This window comes from Haliotis rubra, unplaced genomic scaffold (assembly GCF_003918875.1).
Source record: "Haliotis rubra isolate DU_JTF1 unplaced genomic scaffold, ASM391887v1 Scf416, whole genome shotgun sequence".
In the NCBI taxonomy this organism is placed as follows: Eukaryota; Metazoa; Mollusca; class Gastropoda; order Lepetellida; family Haliotidae; genus Haliotis; species Haliotis rubra.
In genome coordinates this window covers 650,285-668,790 of record NW_025767098.1, presented here as the reverse complement: position 1 = coordinate 668,790, position 18,506 = coordinate 650,285, and the positions used below count along the sequence as shown (strand labels likewise).

Genomic DNA, 18,506 nt, shown 5'->3' with positions numbered 1-18,506 from the left:
CATGAATGTCCTTGTTAATTTGTTCCCGCTCACAGAGGCACCTTCTAATTGTTATCTGAAGCTGACGATCCTTACCTTCTTTGAGAGGCATGTAGACTATTAAGGAAGGACAAGATATATGGATGACTAACTTCTATATTTACAATGAGGAGCCGAGTTTCGGTGTAGATTCAAATACATGTTAACGGTGTTAGAATCCACAGCCAAACGCCTCGTCGTTGTAAATAATGAAATGGTTCATCCATTAGTCGTGTCCATCCTACTGGCGCCTATTGTCAGCGGTGAATGTCATGGTGTAGGTCATGGTGTAGGTCATAGTGTAGGTGTAGGTCATGGTGTAGGTGTAGGCCATGGTGTAGGTCATGGTGTAGGTCATGGTGAATGTTATGGTGTAGGTCATGGTGTAGGTCATGGTGAATGTCATGGTGAATGTCATGGTGTAGGTCATGGTGAATATCATGGCGTAGGTCATGGTGTAGGTCATGGTGAAGGTTATGGTGCATGTCATGGTGTAGGTCATGGTGAATGTCATGGTGTAGGTCATGGCGAATGTCATGGTGTAGGTCATGGTGTAGGTCAAGGTGTAGGTCATGGTGAAGGTTATGGTCAATGTCATGGTGTAGGTCATGGTGTAGGTCATGGTGTAGGTCATGGTCATGGTGAATGTTATGGTGAATGTCATGGTGTAGGTCACGGTGTAGGTCATGGAGTAGGTCATGGTGTAGGTCATGGTGACCTAACAGGTTTCCCTATAGAGAGAGAGAGAGAGAGTGAGGTGGTCATACATCATTATACACAAGTCAATACATCAGCAAAAATCATTCAGTGTAAAATTGTAGGAGAAGACACCTTATTCGTGAAATGTACAAAGGAAATCGTAAAATATTTGTTTCCCATGTCCCTTGATCAACATTTTCATTAAAAGCAGTTTCACCTCCAAATAGAAAAGAGAGCATATCCAGTTCATCCTGTTATTCGAAGGCAACATAGGTTTCCACATCAGGAATATCAGTCATAAACACAATAAATTCGTTTTTCTCAATAGTTGTTCACAATGTAGGAGTGTATGAAAATCATAATAATAAGTATATTTCTTACATAGGTTACACTCTTTAGATAGTTTACCACGTAATGAGATTTTAATACATATTTGGAGAGCAGTTTTATAATTGTGATGTAAGTATGCCAGTTGCCAGAGAATGACAGTTTAACTTGCAATGAACCCGTGCAAAAGCGCCATGTTTGTATTAATTGAAGTTTGCATAACCCATCTGTGTTCTTCATAGTTATGTACAGATGTATTTACACTTTTTGGCAATTCGTACTTTGGAGGAAATGCACCCTCTTTAATATATTTTTCTATGTGTAGTAGATCCTGACAGATGGGGTTATTGGGGCACAACATAGGTGTTTGGCAAAATTATCACAGGTGGTTTGCATAGACGTCCAAGAAAGATGAGTTTAGATTTGTCGATATATCCAATAAATGTCCACATTCCCAGATGTGCCATAGTAGAGTTTGTTGGTGATCTTATATCACGCCCCTGCAAAATACCAGCAAAATATCGTTGCGTAAATTCAAGAGCATTGTTGACCTCTAACGTTAGGGAGTAGTTCACAGCGGTAGAGACGTGTTGTAAGCATCATTCTCAGCCAGATTTTGACACAGATTGTGACCAGATTTTGGATGGAGTTGAGAGTGATGAAGTCCCACAGATCTTAGGAAATTTATGTTGTGTCTTGCTTTCTGACAATACCTTTCGATTCTTGTTTTGATGAAAGATTATCAGTTAGAAGAACACCTCCATATGTAGTTGGTTCAGATTGAGGGATAGGCGTATCACCAAGGCGGTATTAAATGTTAGAATAAGTGCATTTTCTTTTGCTAAAAACAGCTATTGTACTTTTAATAATGTGTCCATTTATATAGCGCTAAACTCCACACTAGGTATGCTCATAGCGCTAACAATCAAGGCACAGCACATTATTACCCCGGATAACCCAGGCTGCCTGTAAGGCGCTAGAAGGTTATAGTCATATGACATTTCCCACCGGGTACCCATTTTTCTGCTGGGTGAACAGAGACAATTTTGAAAAAAACTCACTTGCCTAAGGTGAGACCACATGTGTCACATTTGCTTCGTTGTGGGGCAGGACTCAAACACGGTCACCCATCCAAGGACTCTCCGAGCTCGACGCTGCTAAACTTTACCGATTAGTGACCTGAGCTTTGAGCACAGGACCACGCGCCACCACAGTTTGGTTATATGCAAAACGCCATTTAGAGGCATATGACGAAACGATGTCTAATGATGATAGTAAAACTTCAGGTGATAAGCGTGGTGTCGCCAGCGAGCAAGACTGGAGGAATATGCATACCATATACACAAACACCACAACTGGCTTCTCTCAGACAAGAAATAAGGTCATTTATAAAAGCAAGGAAGAACCAAGATGAAATAGCCCTTCCTTGACCAACTCCTTGCTTGACACAATATGTGTCTGATCTCTCACCATGGTAACAAACAAAGGATTCGCTATGAGTATAACAGTGATGTAAAAGATCCCAGATATTACCTCTTATACCAATTTCATATAATTTATAACATAATCCATCGTGCCAGAAAGGCAGAGAAAACAGCAGTTTCCCTATGAATGTAACATTTATTTCCATGAGCGTGAATACAGACATAATGGCTCCATGTTGGCGCCTACGGTCAAATTGTAACATATCCGGAAAATCTGGTCGTGATTTTGTTAAGTTATGTTCGATTATTTTAAAAAGGAGTTTTTCGAAAAGCTTCCCAAAGCAAGATGTAAAGGTGATACCTCTGTAATTTCGTGGGTCACTTTTTTGCCCTTATATATGTTGGTATAACCCTACCGAATCTATATTCCTTTGGGGCATATTGAGAGGTACTGATAGCATGGACTAGTTAGCACAGGTGGGTGATGAAAAAAATCACCGGCAAATATGATGTGTTAGTTTGTGATTCTATCAGGGCCAGGTGTTTTTTTAACTGAGAACAACCACCCACCCAACCACCCAACCACCCACCAAACCAACCAACCAACTAACCATCCAACCAACCAACCACGCAGCCAATGCTTTATTGCATGAAAGACCGAAGGTTCATGTGCAAAAGCGATACATATCAACAATGACATATATTATCAACTTCTAACTAACCAATTATTTTCTTTACAAAAATGCATCGTAAATAAAAAGGGCTACTCTGTGTTGTTTGCAGGTTCTTTGCAGAAAAGTAAGGAAAACACTAATTTAACATTGACATGAGATAAAGGCAATTGTGGTAGATCATTATGTTTTTGCTTTTCATATACAGTACAAATAAATCTATAAATACATTCATCTTCAATAAAGTTACAACATGGACATACACTTTGGGTCTTTTCAACAGAAAAAATCTTCCACGGTTAACTGGTAAATCATTAAGGCCTATTCTAAAACGTATAGAAGCACTACGTACATTTCTGTAGCGCATGTTAGCTAATACGACTCTGGCTCAAGCAACGACTTAAATTGAGTGAGTGAGTTAATACTTTATCGTCACATCGGCAATATTTCAGCCATATCGTGACGAAAACAATTTATAAATGGACAGTAAAAATACTAGATAATCACAAATATAATATAAAACTAGCCAGCAAAGCTAAAACATTCCAATTAAAGAAAACAATACAATATAAAGACGGGCTATAGATCGCCAAAAACTGAAGGTAGATCACCATACTAGGAACCATGGGGACTTATATTACTTTTGCTACCCGCATGGACCCTAGCTGGATTACACCATCCCCTCAGCCGCTGGCGATTGTAGGGAAATTTAGCCGGCACTTAAAAGAACAAAGATACTAAGTTTAAAAAATGGTAAATTTACATTTTACTTTGAAAGTTTTGGGACTTACGTACCCTCTCAGAAGGACAATAATTGTACAGTACTTAAACCCCCTTTGAGGGTACAGCCACTAACAATCTAGGTTACTAACCTAAATTACCAATCTTCAAAATATATTTATTTACAAAACACATTAATCAGAATTGATCAAATAAATCAGTTTCTTTTAAAAAAACAATCATTACTTAAATTGATGATATGAATGATATCTAAACCTTTCATTAATAGTTGAACGCCATTCCTGCTTAAACATATCAATAGCCCGTATACGAATCTGTCCAATAAACATGTTTACATTGCAAACTGTCTGTGGTAACTAAACATACCCAGAACCATATGTAAATAGTAAGGTGCGAATATGGGATGTCCAATTATTCTTACCAAGATTATCAAGATGGGCAAGCGTATTTAAGTCTTTTTCGGGCAAACTATGTTCAGGCATATCAATTATTTTACACCAATAATTTAAATAACGGCAGTAAGATGATATGTACAATGGAAACTTCCCACATTCACCATAAACCATAGCGTTTGGTGTTGACAAACCAAACATTTGGAAACCTTTTTACAGGCAAGTAAATGTTTATTTCTATCGTATAATATTCTTTAATGACATATTTAAGATCCAGTTAGAAAAATCGGTTGTATTTGCTAATGTGAGTGTGAGTTATATTAAAACTTTCTTTGCTCTCCTCGCCAGGTTAATTACAGATATATTTAGGTTTAGCGTATGGGTAAGCAATATGCCAAGGTATTTATTATCATTTACAACATCCATACGTTCATCGTTTTTCAGAATTTACAACCCATTTCTCTCAAGCCGGCAAAGGACCACCTCTACGGAATATATAAATTCTTGTTTTATCAAGATTCACATTCAACTACCATTTATCTGTATAGTATATCTAGTTGATTTTAAAAGTATATCTAGTTGATTTTGAAGACCAGTTACAGAACTGGACATAAGGATCACATCATGAGTAAATAGTAACAACAAAAGTTCTATTAGATGGGGAGAAAGTTGGATGCCATGTTTACCAGACTTCACGATATCTTGATATAATTCGTTATTGAGAAAAGTAGAAAAGTAGAGGACTTAAAACACATCCTTGACGTAGACCGACAGGGCAATGGAAAAGTCACTTACAACATCTCCATTTGAATCTCTCTAAATTTGAATACATCGATCTTCTGGTACCATACATTTTACCTTCAAATCCCTATTTCTTAAACATTTCCAAATTCTAACTCTATCTACAGAATCAAACGCTACATACAACTTTCGCTTGCTAAAGGATAAATATCTCTCACTGATAGCATAATAGGAAATATATGATCAACGGTTGAGTAGTCCTTTCTAAATCCTGCTTGAGATTCCGATATCTAATCTCTCATATTTGACCATTGTGTTAATCTACTGTTGATGATAGACAGGCAGATCTAGACAGACAGACAGACAGACAGTATTTATTCAGCAAAGAGGCCCTCGCCCAATATACAATCAGACTGACATTGTGTTTAGAGGGTGTGCAAAACAACTTTGCAGCCCTATGTCCTTGAGTTTATCAATGTATCATGGTATAAGTATAGGCAAGCATTGTACATAACAACATCTTTCAACATTTAACAAAGTTTTGAACTGATTGTAAAATATACATTTAGGAGATTCGCTAACTGATGAGAACCAAGTTATCACCTAGCCTTAGCTTGAATAGATACACAAACTAGTTCACATTTCCAATTTCTTGGAAGCATAACCAAATCCATATTGAATCAGAATGTGCCTGACTTACCCAGGTATTATAGCCTAATCTATCTAGTGATCATAACATTAAATAACATTGATGTGGGAGTCTATTTTGTGACATATGTATATGTCAACACAAGAATGTGATCACTATTGACATGTACAAATGCTGTAATGGGAGTCTGCCACACTCTCCAAGAACCATACCATTTAATGTAGTTTTTTTACCCTTAAGTATTAATTTTAATTTGCACAGTCTCTATTATTTTGGAATGACATGTTCCCCAAATTTCGGAGCCATAACAAAGAATAGGCACAATCATTGAATCAAAAATATTAAGTAGATCAGTGCAAACTATATGTTACCAATTTTCCTCTGAAAACCATTTAAAGACATCATAGCTTTAGAGGCCTTAGATGCAAGACATGTCTGCGCTTTACTCCAGACAAGCTTGGGTGTGAAAACTTATCCTAAATACCTATAAAAAGAAAACCTGTCAACAGGGGAACCATTGTAGAACCATTGCTCATAATGACCAATTAAGAGGCCCCCCATATTTACAGACAATAATCTTGGTTTTGTTTAAGTTAACTTTCATCCCTGTGCTTTCTAAAACATTTAATTTCTTTTGAAGCAAATTACGCGTGCCAGATAGTGCTGACATATCACCTGCAAACGTAAGTGCACACAGACTGATAATAGATGTAAAGGTTTTACCAAGAATACTAATCAGCGAAACCCCCATAAATGTCAGGCTTTTGTGCTTTTCCATTTTGATATATTGGGATAACAATAGACTGCACCCAGAAGGAAGGAAAACTACTTTTAAACATTTTAACCAGGGAGTGCAAGATATCAGGTAATGATTATTTAGGCATTTCTGGAATAACTCCATCAACTCCAGCAGATTTACCAACTTTTAGACGAGATACAGCATCCACTATATGATACTCCTTAATAATAGATTCCTCCTTGCAAAATAGATTCTAAAAATGACATAACAATTCTGTTTGTGATATATTTCCCATTGGGGTAGAGCGTTTTTTTTAGAGAACGTGTTTTTCCAAAAGAGTTTCGGACTGTTTAGGGAGTTATTAAGTCGTCCAAACCGACGCATTGGTACATGTGATCAAGACCAGGTCAGGCTGGTTAAAACGATTCCTTTAACAAGATTAGAGTGACACCGGCTCTCCAGTTGACCAAGGCAGATCGCTGTCCCACTTGTCCTGTATGGTGTTGACGTCGTAGTAGGAGAGATGGACTGACACAAAGTAAACCTATGTGAGTATAGAACACGATGTTGCCTCAATCATTGTATGAATGTGCGCCCGTGTGGTGTGGACACTAAGGAGTCATGGTCGTCCGACCACCTCACTCCTCGACGTAGTGATTAGTGGGTTATGTGGCACTGAGCTTTGTTTCCAGTGTTAGCATAATATTCAGACACGGTGTCATTTGACACAACGTGATATCAGTGATATTCAAGAAAAAGATATCATTCAGACAGAGTATACAGGCAAACAGGTTAATGTGTTGCACAAACTGGGCCAATGGACTTTAGCTTCCATTCAAGTAGTAGGCGTGTCACCGTGAGTTTCCACGAAAGCTGATTCTTGGAACGCGGCAAAAATAAACCCGATCAATACAGCCTAACATGACATGTCACCAAGCGTGTTTATATGCTGTGTAACCGTGCGGTATACCCATCTTGAGTGTTGTTGCAACTCTCGCATTTTGTGCAAACTCATTTTCCCACATATTGTCATTTCAGGAGGAAAAGGATATTGTTTTCTTTGCGTCATATCAAATACCTATCTTAATCTGTTAACAATGAATGTTTCCCGGGAACTGCTATGACGCAACAGTCAGACTTTACCGTGTACGGTCAACTTCAAAACTACGGGCTGTCGTATCTCTGTAAGTAACAAGCTAGTTTATCATTTATTACGCTTTAGAATATGGTATATGCTGTGTATCATAGTGGAGGCCGAAGTCGGCAATGGTCAAGTTATAGTGAAAACTGACTCTATCTAAATGTGGCTGTAACATAACTTCAGTCAGTAAGTCACGTCATCAGTCAGAGAGCACACCAGGTGGTAAACATTTGTTATTCAAGTGAACACTTGCTGTCAGCACTGATTATTAGTGGTCCATGTTATAACACCCACCACTATATCGCTTTTACTCCAACAGAATCTGTTTCTCATTTTGCATGTTTTCGTCTGTTTAGCACATAGTTTCCCATATCGGGTATTATAGTCCTGTCTTGTGCAAATCACTAGTAGCTACAGTAGCACATTATGAGTTCTATACATAGTACATCCTGTGTTGAAGATGTAGTGTAATTTGTGCTGTATATACGTAGTGCAGTTTTGTTTTATATGTAGTACAGTCCATGTCGTGTGTAGTAAATTCTGTGGTGTATATATCACTCTTTGTAATTGTCAAAACTATCTTGGTAAGTGGTTGCCCGAAGGTATTGATGTACACAAAATCGTATATTACCAGGTAATCGAAAGTCGATTGTTATACTGTAAACTGCCAGGCACATGTGTGATTTCATTTCCCCATATGCACGCAATCTTCATGCAGCATTTTCATCGTGTAATTGAGCCTTCCAACACGTGCACCGCAAAACATAATCGTCTTATTCATTTATTAGTATTTTGTTGACAGTTTCATTTAGTGTTGATATTTAGTATAGCGATGACATACACTAGTCCACACCATCTAGATACGATGACATACAATAGTCCACACCATCTAGATACGATGACACACAATGGTCCACACCATCTAGATACGATGACATACAATGGTCCACACCATCTAGATACGATGACATACAATGGTCCACACCATCTAGATACGATGACACACACAATTGGTCCACACCATCTAGATACGATGACATACAATGGTCCACACCATCTAGATACGATGACATACAATGGTCCACACCATCTAGATACGATGACATGGTCCACACAACGATGACATACAATGGTCCACACCATCTAGATACGATGACCATCAATGGTGACACACAACACCATCTAGATACGATGACATACAATGGTCCACACCATCTAGATACGATGACACACAATTGTCCACACCATCTAGATACGATGACATACAATGGTCCACACCATCTAGATACGATGACATACAATGGTCCACACCATCTAGATACGATGACATACAATGGTCCACACCATCTAGATACGATGACATACAATGGTCCACACCATCTAGATACGATGACATACAATGGTCCACACCATCTAGATACGATGACATACAATGGTCCACACCATCTAGATACGATGACATACAATGGTCCACACCATCTAGATACTAGATACGATGACATACAATGTCCACACCATCTAGATACGATGACACACAATTGTACTAGATACGTGACACACAATTGTCCACACCATCACCATCTAGATACGATGACATACAATGGTCCACACCATCTAGATACGATGACATAATCCTAGACAATCAATGGTCCACACCATCACCATCACACAAAATCTAGACGATGACATACAACATGGTCCACACCATCTAGATACGATGACATACAATGGTCCACACCATCTAGATACGATGACATACAATGGTCCACACCATCTAGATACGATGACATACAATGGTCCACACCATCTAGATACGATGACATACAATGTCACACCAACTAGGATGACCATGGTCCACCATCTAGATACGATGACATACAATGGTCCACACCATCTAGATACGATGACATACAATACGATGACATACCAATGGTCCACACCATCTAGATACGATGACATACAATGGTCCACACCATCTAGATACGATGACATACAATGGTCCACACCATCTAGATACGATGACATACAATGGTCCACACCATCTAGATACGATGACATACAATGGTCCACACCATCTAGATACGATGACATACAAGTCCACACGGTGGTCCACGCCATCTACGATGACATACAATGGTCCACACCATCTAGATACGATGACATACAATGGTCCACACCATCTAGATACGATGACATACAATGGTCCACACCATCTAGATACGATGACATCTAGATACGATGACATACAATGGTCCACACCATCTAGATACGATGACATCGATGGTCCACACCATCTAGATACGATGACATACAATGTTCCACACATCTAGATACGATGGCATACAATGGTCCACACCATCTAGATACGATGACATACAATGGTCCACACCATCTAGATACGATGGCATACAATGGTCCACACCATCTAGATACGATGACACACAATGGTCCACACCATCTAGATACGATGACATACAATGGTCCACACCATCTAGATACGATGACATACAATGGTCCACACCATCTAGATACGATGACATACAATGGTCCACACCATCTAGATACGATGACATACAATGGTCCACACCATGAGGATAGGTGTGCCATGAGATACAATGTTCCTCACAATCTGGGCACGATATTATTATACACTGAAGTTGTAGAACTTGACCGCTGGACCAAGTGCTACCATATTCCTCCTACCCTGAGGCGATATTCGTACACTCGAGGTAACTATTTTTCCATCAATACTCCTCGTTACATACCTGTACCTTTGTATGAAAACGAGTGAATATCTATTACAATAAGGAAATGGATTGATTACAACACGGTTTGAAATGCACGAGTAATTCCGATATTTAATGGGGGCGAGAGCAGTTATGTATTTATCACTAACTTAATCCTCCGAATTATCTTACGTAACGCTGACAAAAGAATTTAGTAGAAACAATACAACACAACACCAAATAAAAACACTCCAAAACCCAAACCAAACAAGGATCTTATGTAATATATAATACACTAGGTTCATGATGCAGAACAAATTAGTGCATATTATATTTATATTCATATTACATTCACCGTCAGTACACGAGCAAGTACTTCATTGTATATTGTATATTTTTGATTAATGATTCAGGATCAGTCACTTGCATTCCGTCTTTAAGACAAAATGATGCAGATGAAAACCCAACGTTATTCACTGATATGCAGAAAGCAGAGAAACTTAATCAGTATTTTCAGTCTATATCTAGTATTGATGAAGAAAACACAGATATGCCATTCTTTGACAAACGCACTGATTCTGTTTTAGATAGTGTAACAATTGATGTAAATGGAGTGTCCGATATAATTAAATGTTTACATCTTAAAAAGCTTCTGGCCCGGACAGAATCAGTCATAAGTTTCTTTAAAAATGTTGTACATTCAATAAGTATCCCACTGTGCATGTTATTTTAATCAGTCATTAAAAGTAGTGTATATCCAAGTGTTTGGAAAGAAGCAAATGTAATGCCCCTATTTAAAAAGGGTGATCCCTCAATGGCCTCTAACTATCGGCCTATATCCTTGATCAGTTGTGTGGGTAGGTGTTTGAGAGAGTGATGTTTAAACGTCTGTACAACTATTTTCATGCAAATCGATTATTGTATAAGTATCAATCAGGTTTTCAGTCTGGTCACTCAACTGTCCATCAATTAATTGAAATATATGACCAAATCTGTGCGGCTTTAGATGATAAAAAAACACTATTGTATGGTTTTCTGTGATGTCTCTAAAGCTTTTGATCGTGTGTGGCATAAAGGTTTATTGTTGAAATTAGAAAAATACGGAATTCATGGTTCATTGTTAAATTGGCTAGCAGATTACATAAGTAATCGTTCACAAAGCGTCTTTGTGAATGGAGCCCTATCCAAGCCGGGGTATTTACAAGCTGGTGTCCCTTAAGGGTCAGTCCTCGGTCCTTTCTTATTTCTTGTTTATGTCAATGATATTGCTGATGATTAAAACTGCTTGACACGATTATTTGCTGATGATTCGTCTCTTGGCTCATCTTCTCATGATCGTCTTTGAATTCAAACTTGGAAAGGCTGCGGGCTTGGGCAAAGCGGTGGCTTATAACATACAATCCTGATAAAACTGAGGCAATCTTTTTCTCCTTGCAAAAGAATGTTGATGCACTAAATCTCTACTTTAACGGGGTTTGTGTCAAAACAGTTAATAATCATAAACATTTGGGATTAACATTTTCAAAAAATTGTAAATGGTCTGACCATATTGATAATATTGTAAGAATAACTTCAAAAATGATATCTTCTCTACGTAAACTCAAATTTTTATTACCGCGCTCTGTATTGAATAGAATTTACGTAATGTTCATAAGACCCCATTTTGAATATGCGTGTGAAGTATGGGATGGATGTGCTAAATATCAAGCAAATTAATTAGAACAACTGCAATTAGAAGCAGCAAGAATTGTAACAGGTTTACCTAAATATACTCATCATGAACATCTGTATTATGAAACTGGTTGGGAATATTTAGCAGAACGTAGGAGAAAGCGTAAACTTCGCCTTTTTTACAAAATACAGAATAATATGGCACCATCGTACCTTATTGATCTTGTTCCTGGGGACGTAGCATCTAAATGTAGCTATAATCTTCGCAACTCTGATGATGTCTCACTTCCTTTCTTGCGATTAAAATTTTTGTATGATTCTTATTTTCATCCACAATTAGAATGTGGAATGAACTTCCAGTAGAAGTTAATAAAGCGAGTCATTGTATTCTTTTATATCGAATATTGTAATAAAACATAAAACTGCTCCTCAATACTTTGATTCTGGACCGAGAATCACTAACATCATCCTTACAAAACTACGTTACATGTGTAGTCAGTTGAATTATGATCTATTCCGTGCTGGTTTAAGAGATAACCCAAGTTGTTCTTGTGGAAATGTTTGTGAAAATTCTTATCATTACCTATTTGACTGTCAATTATATACAGTACAGAGAACTACCATGATGACTAATTTACGCAGCATTACAAATGTGGATATAACCTATGAGTTACTATTACATGGCAATGCAGATCTGACTGTTCACATAAATCAAAACATATTTAAAATTGTTCAAACATATATTTGTCATTCAAAACGATTTTCTGAATTGTTGCAATTGTTCCTCTTTTTCCCATATTTCTGTTCTGTTCTTCTCTGTCCATCTTGTAGAATGAATATAAATAATACTATGTAAATACTACGGAGAGGGTGTTCTAAGTTGTATAACTTGTACCCAATCCTTTTCTCATGAATAAAATATGTTTAAAACAAAACAAAACTTAAATTAATTTATTTTTTAATGAAAATGCAAGCTTACATTTATAATGTCCAGATAAACCACGAAAGAAGTAAAAACTGTAGCGATTGTTTTTCCATTTGTGACATGTCATAACAAGCCCGTGCCTTTTTCTTTTATATTTTCATTTTTATGTAATCAGGCTTTCCGTTCGTTAACATGACACAACAACGGGAAATACCTCCGTTTTCGAAGCTTCGTATGAATAACATGCGAGGTGAATCGTGTGGTGTCTGGTATCGTTCGACAGCTCTGGAACATCAACAATATGACTGTACCCTTGCCGAGAGTATTTTCACAGTTGTAAAAAGCGATTTTATTGGATAAAGATTGGTTTCTAATGACGCTCTTTCGCCACAGTCTGCTATAAGGATCGTGATTGGTCAAAATCAGACACCGACCTAAGGCAGCCAATCATACTACGGCAATGGATACCGTCCTCGTCAACGAAAACGGTTGTTGAATGGGTTAAACACGATATGTATTCCCAAAGCATCCTTCCATGATGGTAGGGAAGGAGCAGTTGTCATATGGTGCTCTTACTTTGTGTGGGTTGGAAGCTGAAAGAGGTTCTAAGCCTACATCTCTGTGTGCTCGAAGTATTATCGATCTCATCCAGAAGGATATCCAGTTGTTTTGGATACTTCTTCTGTGACATCTGTCATGAGCGGAATAAAGAGTCGTCTTAACTTCTGACGTCTGGTGCTCGTTCTACGTAGATAGATGCGTGGGACTCTGACCAGACGCAGTGATAAGTCTTCCTTATCTTCATTGCCAAGTATTGAAGATAATAGTGGGATGTGAAACTGTCCGTCTGGCTGATTTTGGGCAATAAAATCCAAACGGAGGCCAAGATGCACGGATGTATTGGGACCTTTATCAAATCTGGTAAGGCTGAGGTCTACAGAATGGAATTCTGACATTCAGAGTGAGTTTGGAGCCTTCACCATGTTGATGACAGAGCTGATGGGTGCTAAGAGCCCAGTCTTGAGATTCTTTGAGGTTCTGAGGTTGTATATCTGCTGGAATCCCCTTACTTCTGGCAAATTGGTCAAGACTCTCCCACTTATCATCATGCAGGCTTCAGGTAGATCTGCATAGAGACCGGAAGACTTCTGCTGTGCTGGAATAGCCGCGCCTGGTCAAGTTCTTCTTGATATGCTCCATGCGTGCAGATCGAAGATATTCGGATTTTGATGCTGCTGCTTCATGTGAGGATAAGTGAGAAGGTGTGACCAATCTGGAAGTATTAGAACCGGATTGCCTGCTAGCTTGATGAGTTTGCTGTCCTGGTCTTCAATGACTGATTGGACAGTCGAGGGGCCCAGTGGTTAATGGCTCGGATAACTGCCTAACCTCGGTGATTGATGTGAAGTAGCTTCTCTTCTGGAGACCACAGCCCTGAGGTTACATCTGTGTCGAAGTGTGCTCCCCAATCCTGTAGAGACGTGTCTACTCACAGATGCAGGTTGAAGCTTAGCTCACCCAGAAGGTCCTTGCGCAGACTTTGATTTCATCATCCACCATTGGAAATACTCTTGCAGGTGATGTGGTAGTTGTGGTCTGAAGTCCTGCTGGACCAGCAGTCAGGCTAGAAACCTCTGGATGGGTCGTAGTTACAGTCTGCCCCTCTTCGTGAGTGATTGGGATGGCGTTGGGCAGCAATCGTAGCGTGTAATTCAACTGACGTTTGGGTTTAACGGCTTGTTGAAGTGATTTAATGCCATTGTCTAGGTAGAAGGTGAATCAAATTACCCTGAAGGAAGGATGAAGGATTTATTGCTTCTTTAGATAGAAGTGTCTCTATCGCATCTGTAAGCTTGGGTTGTAGGGTTTCTGCATAATGTAAGTAGTATATAGTGTTCCGCTAAAACCACAGTTTTTGAATGTCCACCTTATTGTATTCATATCACGTAGCATTCACATGACTCCCACGACTATGTTTACAAAACTACTTAAGAGATTATTTGTACTCATATCAAGTAGAATCTCCCGCGATTATGTTTATAAATCTACTTAAGAGGTTATTTAAAGAGCTTATGAAAACATTCAAATATTTTGAAGGTAATTATACTTGTGTGGCGTATTTGGTAACTTGCGTGACGTTGACAATCAGTTCAGTAAAAAAAAACAAACAACTTCAATCTTTCAATAATCATGAATTTCAACAAAATGGTTATAGATGAAATCGAAAGTTCTGAAATATGTCATATCCTTGAAGAATTGTTGGTTCATGCTTATGTTATGACTGTTACAGAAACTATTATTAACAAACAAAAGTGTTCAGAAGAAATCATCCAACATAGTCTGAACTGTGTAGATGAAACAGATGTTATTCATCGATGGCGGAAATATGTGACATTTATTTTTATCGTGTGTGTCTAGAATACCATCCATTTACCTTCTTAAATATCAGTGTCTGGATTATAGAAACACAGCTTTGAAAACAGAGTCGTGGACTGAGGAAGTATGTCGTTCTGTGAGGGAAATACTGACACGATAAAAACATGTCAGTGAGCGGTGCAGAGCAGGAAAAGATTCTGCAATCAAAATATTACAATCCAAAGGAACCTGGAGCTTTCAGTGGATTGGATAAGTTGTACTCTAACGTTAAACACTTCGGAATATCCAGAGCAAAGACTAAACGTTGGTTACAATCCCAAGATGTGTATACTTTACACAGACCAGTGAGAAGACGGTTCCCAAGAAACAGAGTCATAACAAGTGGCTTATTTGCTCAGTTTGATGTTGATTTGTGTGATGTTACTAACATTTCAAATATAATAACAATGTAACCTTTTTATTAGTGGTTATTGATTGCTTTTCAAGATATGTTTGGGTTCGCCCACTATCAAACAAAAATAGTAAAACCGTTCTTCATGCTTTGAAAAGTATACTGGATTCAGTTGAAAAGAAACCTATGGCCATACGTTCAGACAAAGGACATGAATTTAATAACCATCTCATGAAAAAATATCTAAAACAACAACATGTAAAATATTTTACCACACAAAATTCAGATGTAAAAGCCAACTATGCTGAAAGATTCATACGGACATTGCGAAAGATGATGTTTAGATATTTCTCTTACAAAAGATCTTACAGATATATTGATATTCTTGAAGATCTCCTTTCCAATAACAATAATAGGCCAAACAGGTCTCTTTTTGGGTTGTCACTTTCTAAAGTGACTAAACAAAATCAAGCAGCACTGTGGTTACAGATATATTCCAACACAGAAAACATAGTGCACAATCAAAACTCTAGGTTATACAAATTTAAGATTGGAGACCTTGTTAGAATGTCATTGTCAAAAAGAACTTTTGAAAAGGAGGATCAACAAAAGTGGTCAGGAGAAGTATTTAAGGTTGTTGACAGAACTCGGAAAGCTGGAATTCCTGTGTATAGGATTGAAGATTTGCTCTCTGAATTAATCAATGGTACTTTTTACAATGAAGAATGGCAACGAGAGAAGAAAGATGATGACAATCTTTGGCATATTGATCATGTCATAAAAACTCTTTGGAAAGGAAGAGGAAGAAATACAATAAAGCAGTCTTTCGTTAAGTGGAGTGGATTCCCGTCGAAGTTCAATTCATGGATAGATGCAAGTGAGATTGTTGAAGATGAGTTATTATAAATAGTGACAGCAATGATAATCGTTCCTCTGATAATAAACCATATGATTTCATTGCTTACTTTAGACATCCCATTGTCATGGAAGGTTATTGGTTCATAGCATTAACAGAATTTTATGCTAAAAGATCTGCACAAGGGACAAACAGAAAGAAGAAAGGTACCACTATTACAGATAATTTATTATATATCCACTGTTCAATTTGTAAACCTATTCTTGTTGATGGTGAACCTAAACCACTACTTCGAAGAATATATCCTAATAAACCTAATACATGGAATGCTGAATTGCAGGATTATCAATATATCAAATGTCGTTCAATCAATACAACTACACATGAGATAAGAATATATATAACTAATCATAAAGGAGAACCAGCAGCATTCTTAAAGGAGAGAGTGTCAATGTCACTTCACCTCAAACGTTACCCTTTCCTGGTATAATTTACAATGTCAGTGTTACAGAGTACTACAGAGATTGGACAATCCTTGTATGTTCCAAATGCCAACCTTTGGGTGAAATATTATTCTAACGTTGCCAAAGGAGAACATATTCCCTCAAAACAGTTGATTTCAACTATGAACACTTCAAATGGAATTACATCAAGCAATCGAAAGGAGACCACGCCCCCTTCTGTTGAAAATAACAAGATGCAACATTAACGTCACAGATGTACTATAAAGACACTCGGGAAGCAATGGATGACCCTGATCCGAATGGAGCAAACAAAGGACTTTATCAGCGATGGGAGTTCACACAGGGAAGCAAAACATTTGACATGGAGGGTCCCATTTACCATGATCACTTTCGAATGAAACGTTATCTTCTAAACCAGGTTGATGTTCAAGTGAAGTTATACAGAAGCTCGACAAGTTTTTGTCTTATGTCAAAATACAACACAGAAAATTATATGATTCGATTAGAAGACGCAGTTTTGAAAGTAATGAAAGTTTCTGTAAATCCAGGTGTAATTCGGGGTCATAATGAAGCTCTTGGTCTTACTTACTGTAAGCATATGTATTGCAAAACAGAAATAAAAATGATGTCTATCCCCCAAGGTCAGGTTGGCTTTTCATGGGACCAAATATTTTCTAGGACACGCCCAAGTAAAGTTATTATTGCATTTGTTTATTCAAAAGCAGTTGCTGGGGATTTGCACAAAAATCCTTTCTCGTTTGCAAATTTTGATTTGAGACAGATCACTTTATTCTGTGATGGAGTAGCCGTTGGAGATTCGGGACCGATGAAGTTAACATACAACCAAACCTCAGGTCAAACTGTCATACCCTTGTTTGTTAATATGTTACGGGCATCAGGGGCCTGGGATAGTGAACAAAACATTAATTTGAATGTAACTCGTGATGAACTTTCTGGTGGATATGCATTGTACACTTTTCAGTTGGAACCATTGTTCAGTTGTCATCATGAAACTTCATATCTTACATTACAAAAACAAGGTAACCTGAGATTAGAAGCTCAGTTCGGAACAGCTTTAACAGAGACAACAAACTGTATAGTTTATGGAGAATTTCCTGGATATTTTGAGATCGATAAAGCTAGAAGTGTTATAGTTTAGGACTAATGGACTGTGCTCCCAATATGTCAGTGGAGCGATAGCAGCAACATCACCATTAACAGAATCAACGACTGCATCAACATGAATACGGACCAATCGAATTGTGTTATACAGTGTGATCATTTTCTTCGACAATATGTTGTAGGAGTGTTTGCATCGGATCAATTGTTGAGGTATTTTGCTAAGCAAAACCAGAGATCATCATTGCAGAAAGAAGCATACATCGTAAATACTGACCCCATTTCAAAACCTGGAAATCATTGGTTAGCTATTTATCATGAAAACAGTAGGAATATGGAAGTATTTGATAATTTCGGAATGTTATCAACTAGTTATTCTCAAAAGAATATTTACTCTTTCTTGATGAACATAAAACACAGAGATTATAGAATCAGA

At 37.8% G+C, this 18,506-nt stretch overlaps 1 protein-coding gene across 6 annotated transcripts in view; it reads left to right on the top strand.

Moving 5' to 3' along the window:
• Positions 1 to 7,334: 7,334 nt before the first annotated feature.
• The window catches only part of LOC124288358, a 163,043-nt gene continuing 151,871 nt past the window's right edge, over positions 7,335 to 18,506 (top strand). For all 6 annotated transcript variants that reach the window (XM_046724869.1, XM_046724868.1, XM_046724867.1 and 3 more), the window contains exon 1: positions 7,335 to 7,585. The gene's annotated coding sequence lies outside the window, so the exon portion shown is untranslated. The remainder of the gene's footprint in view (positions 7,586 to 18,506) is intronic.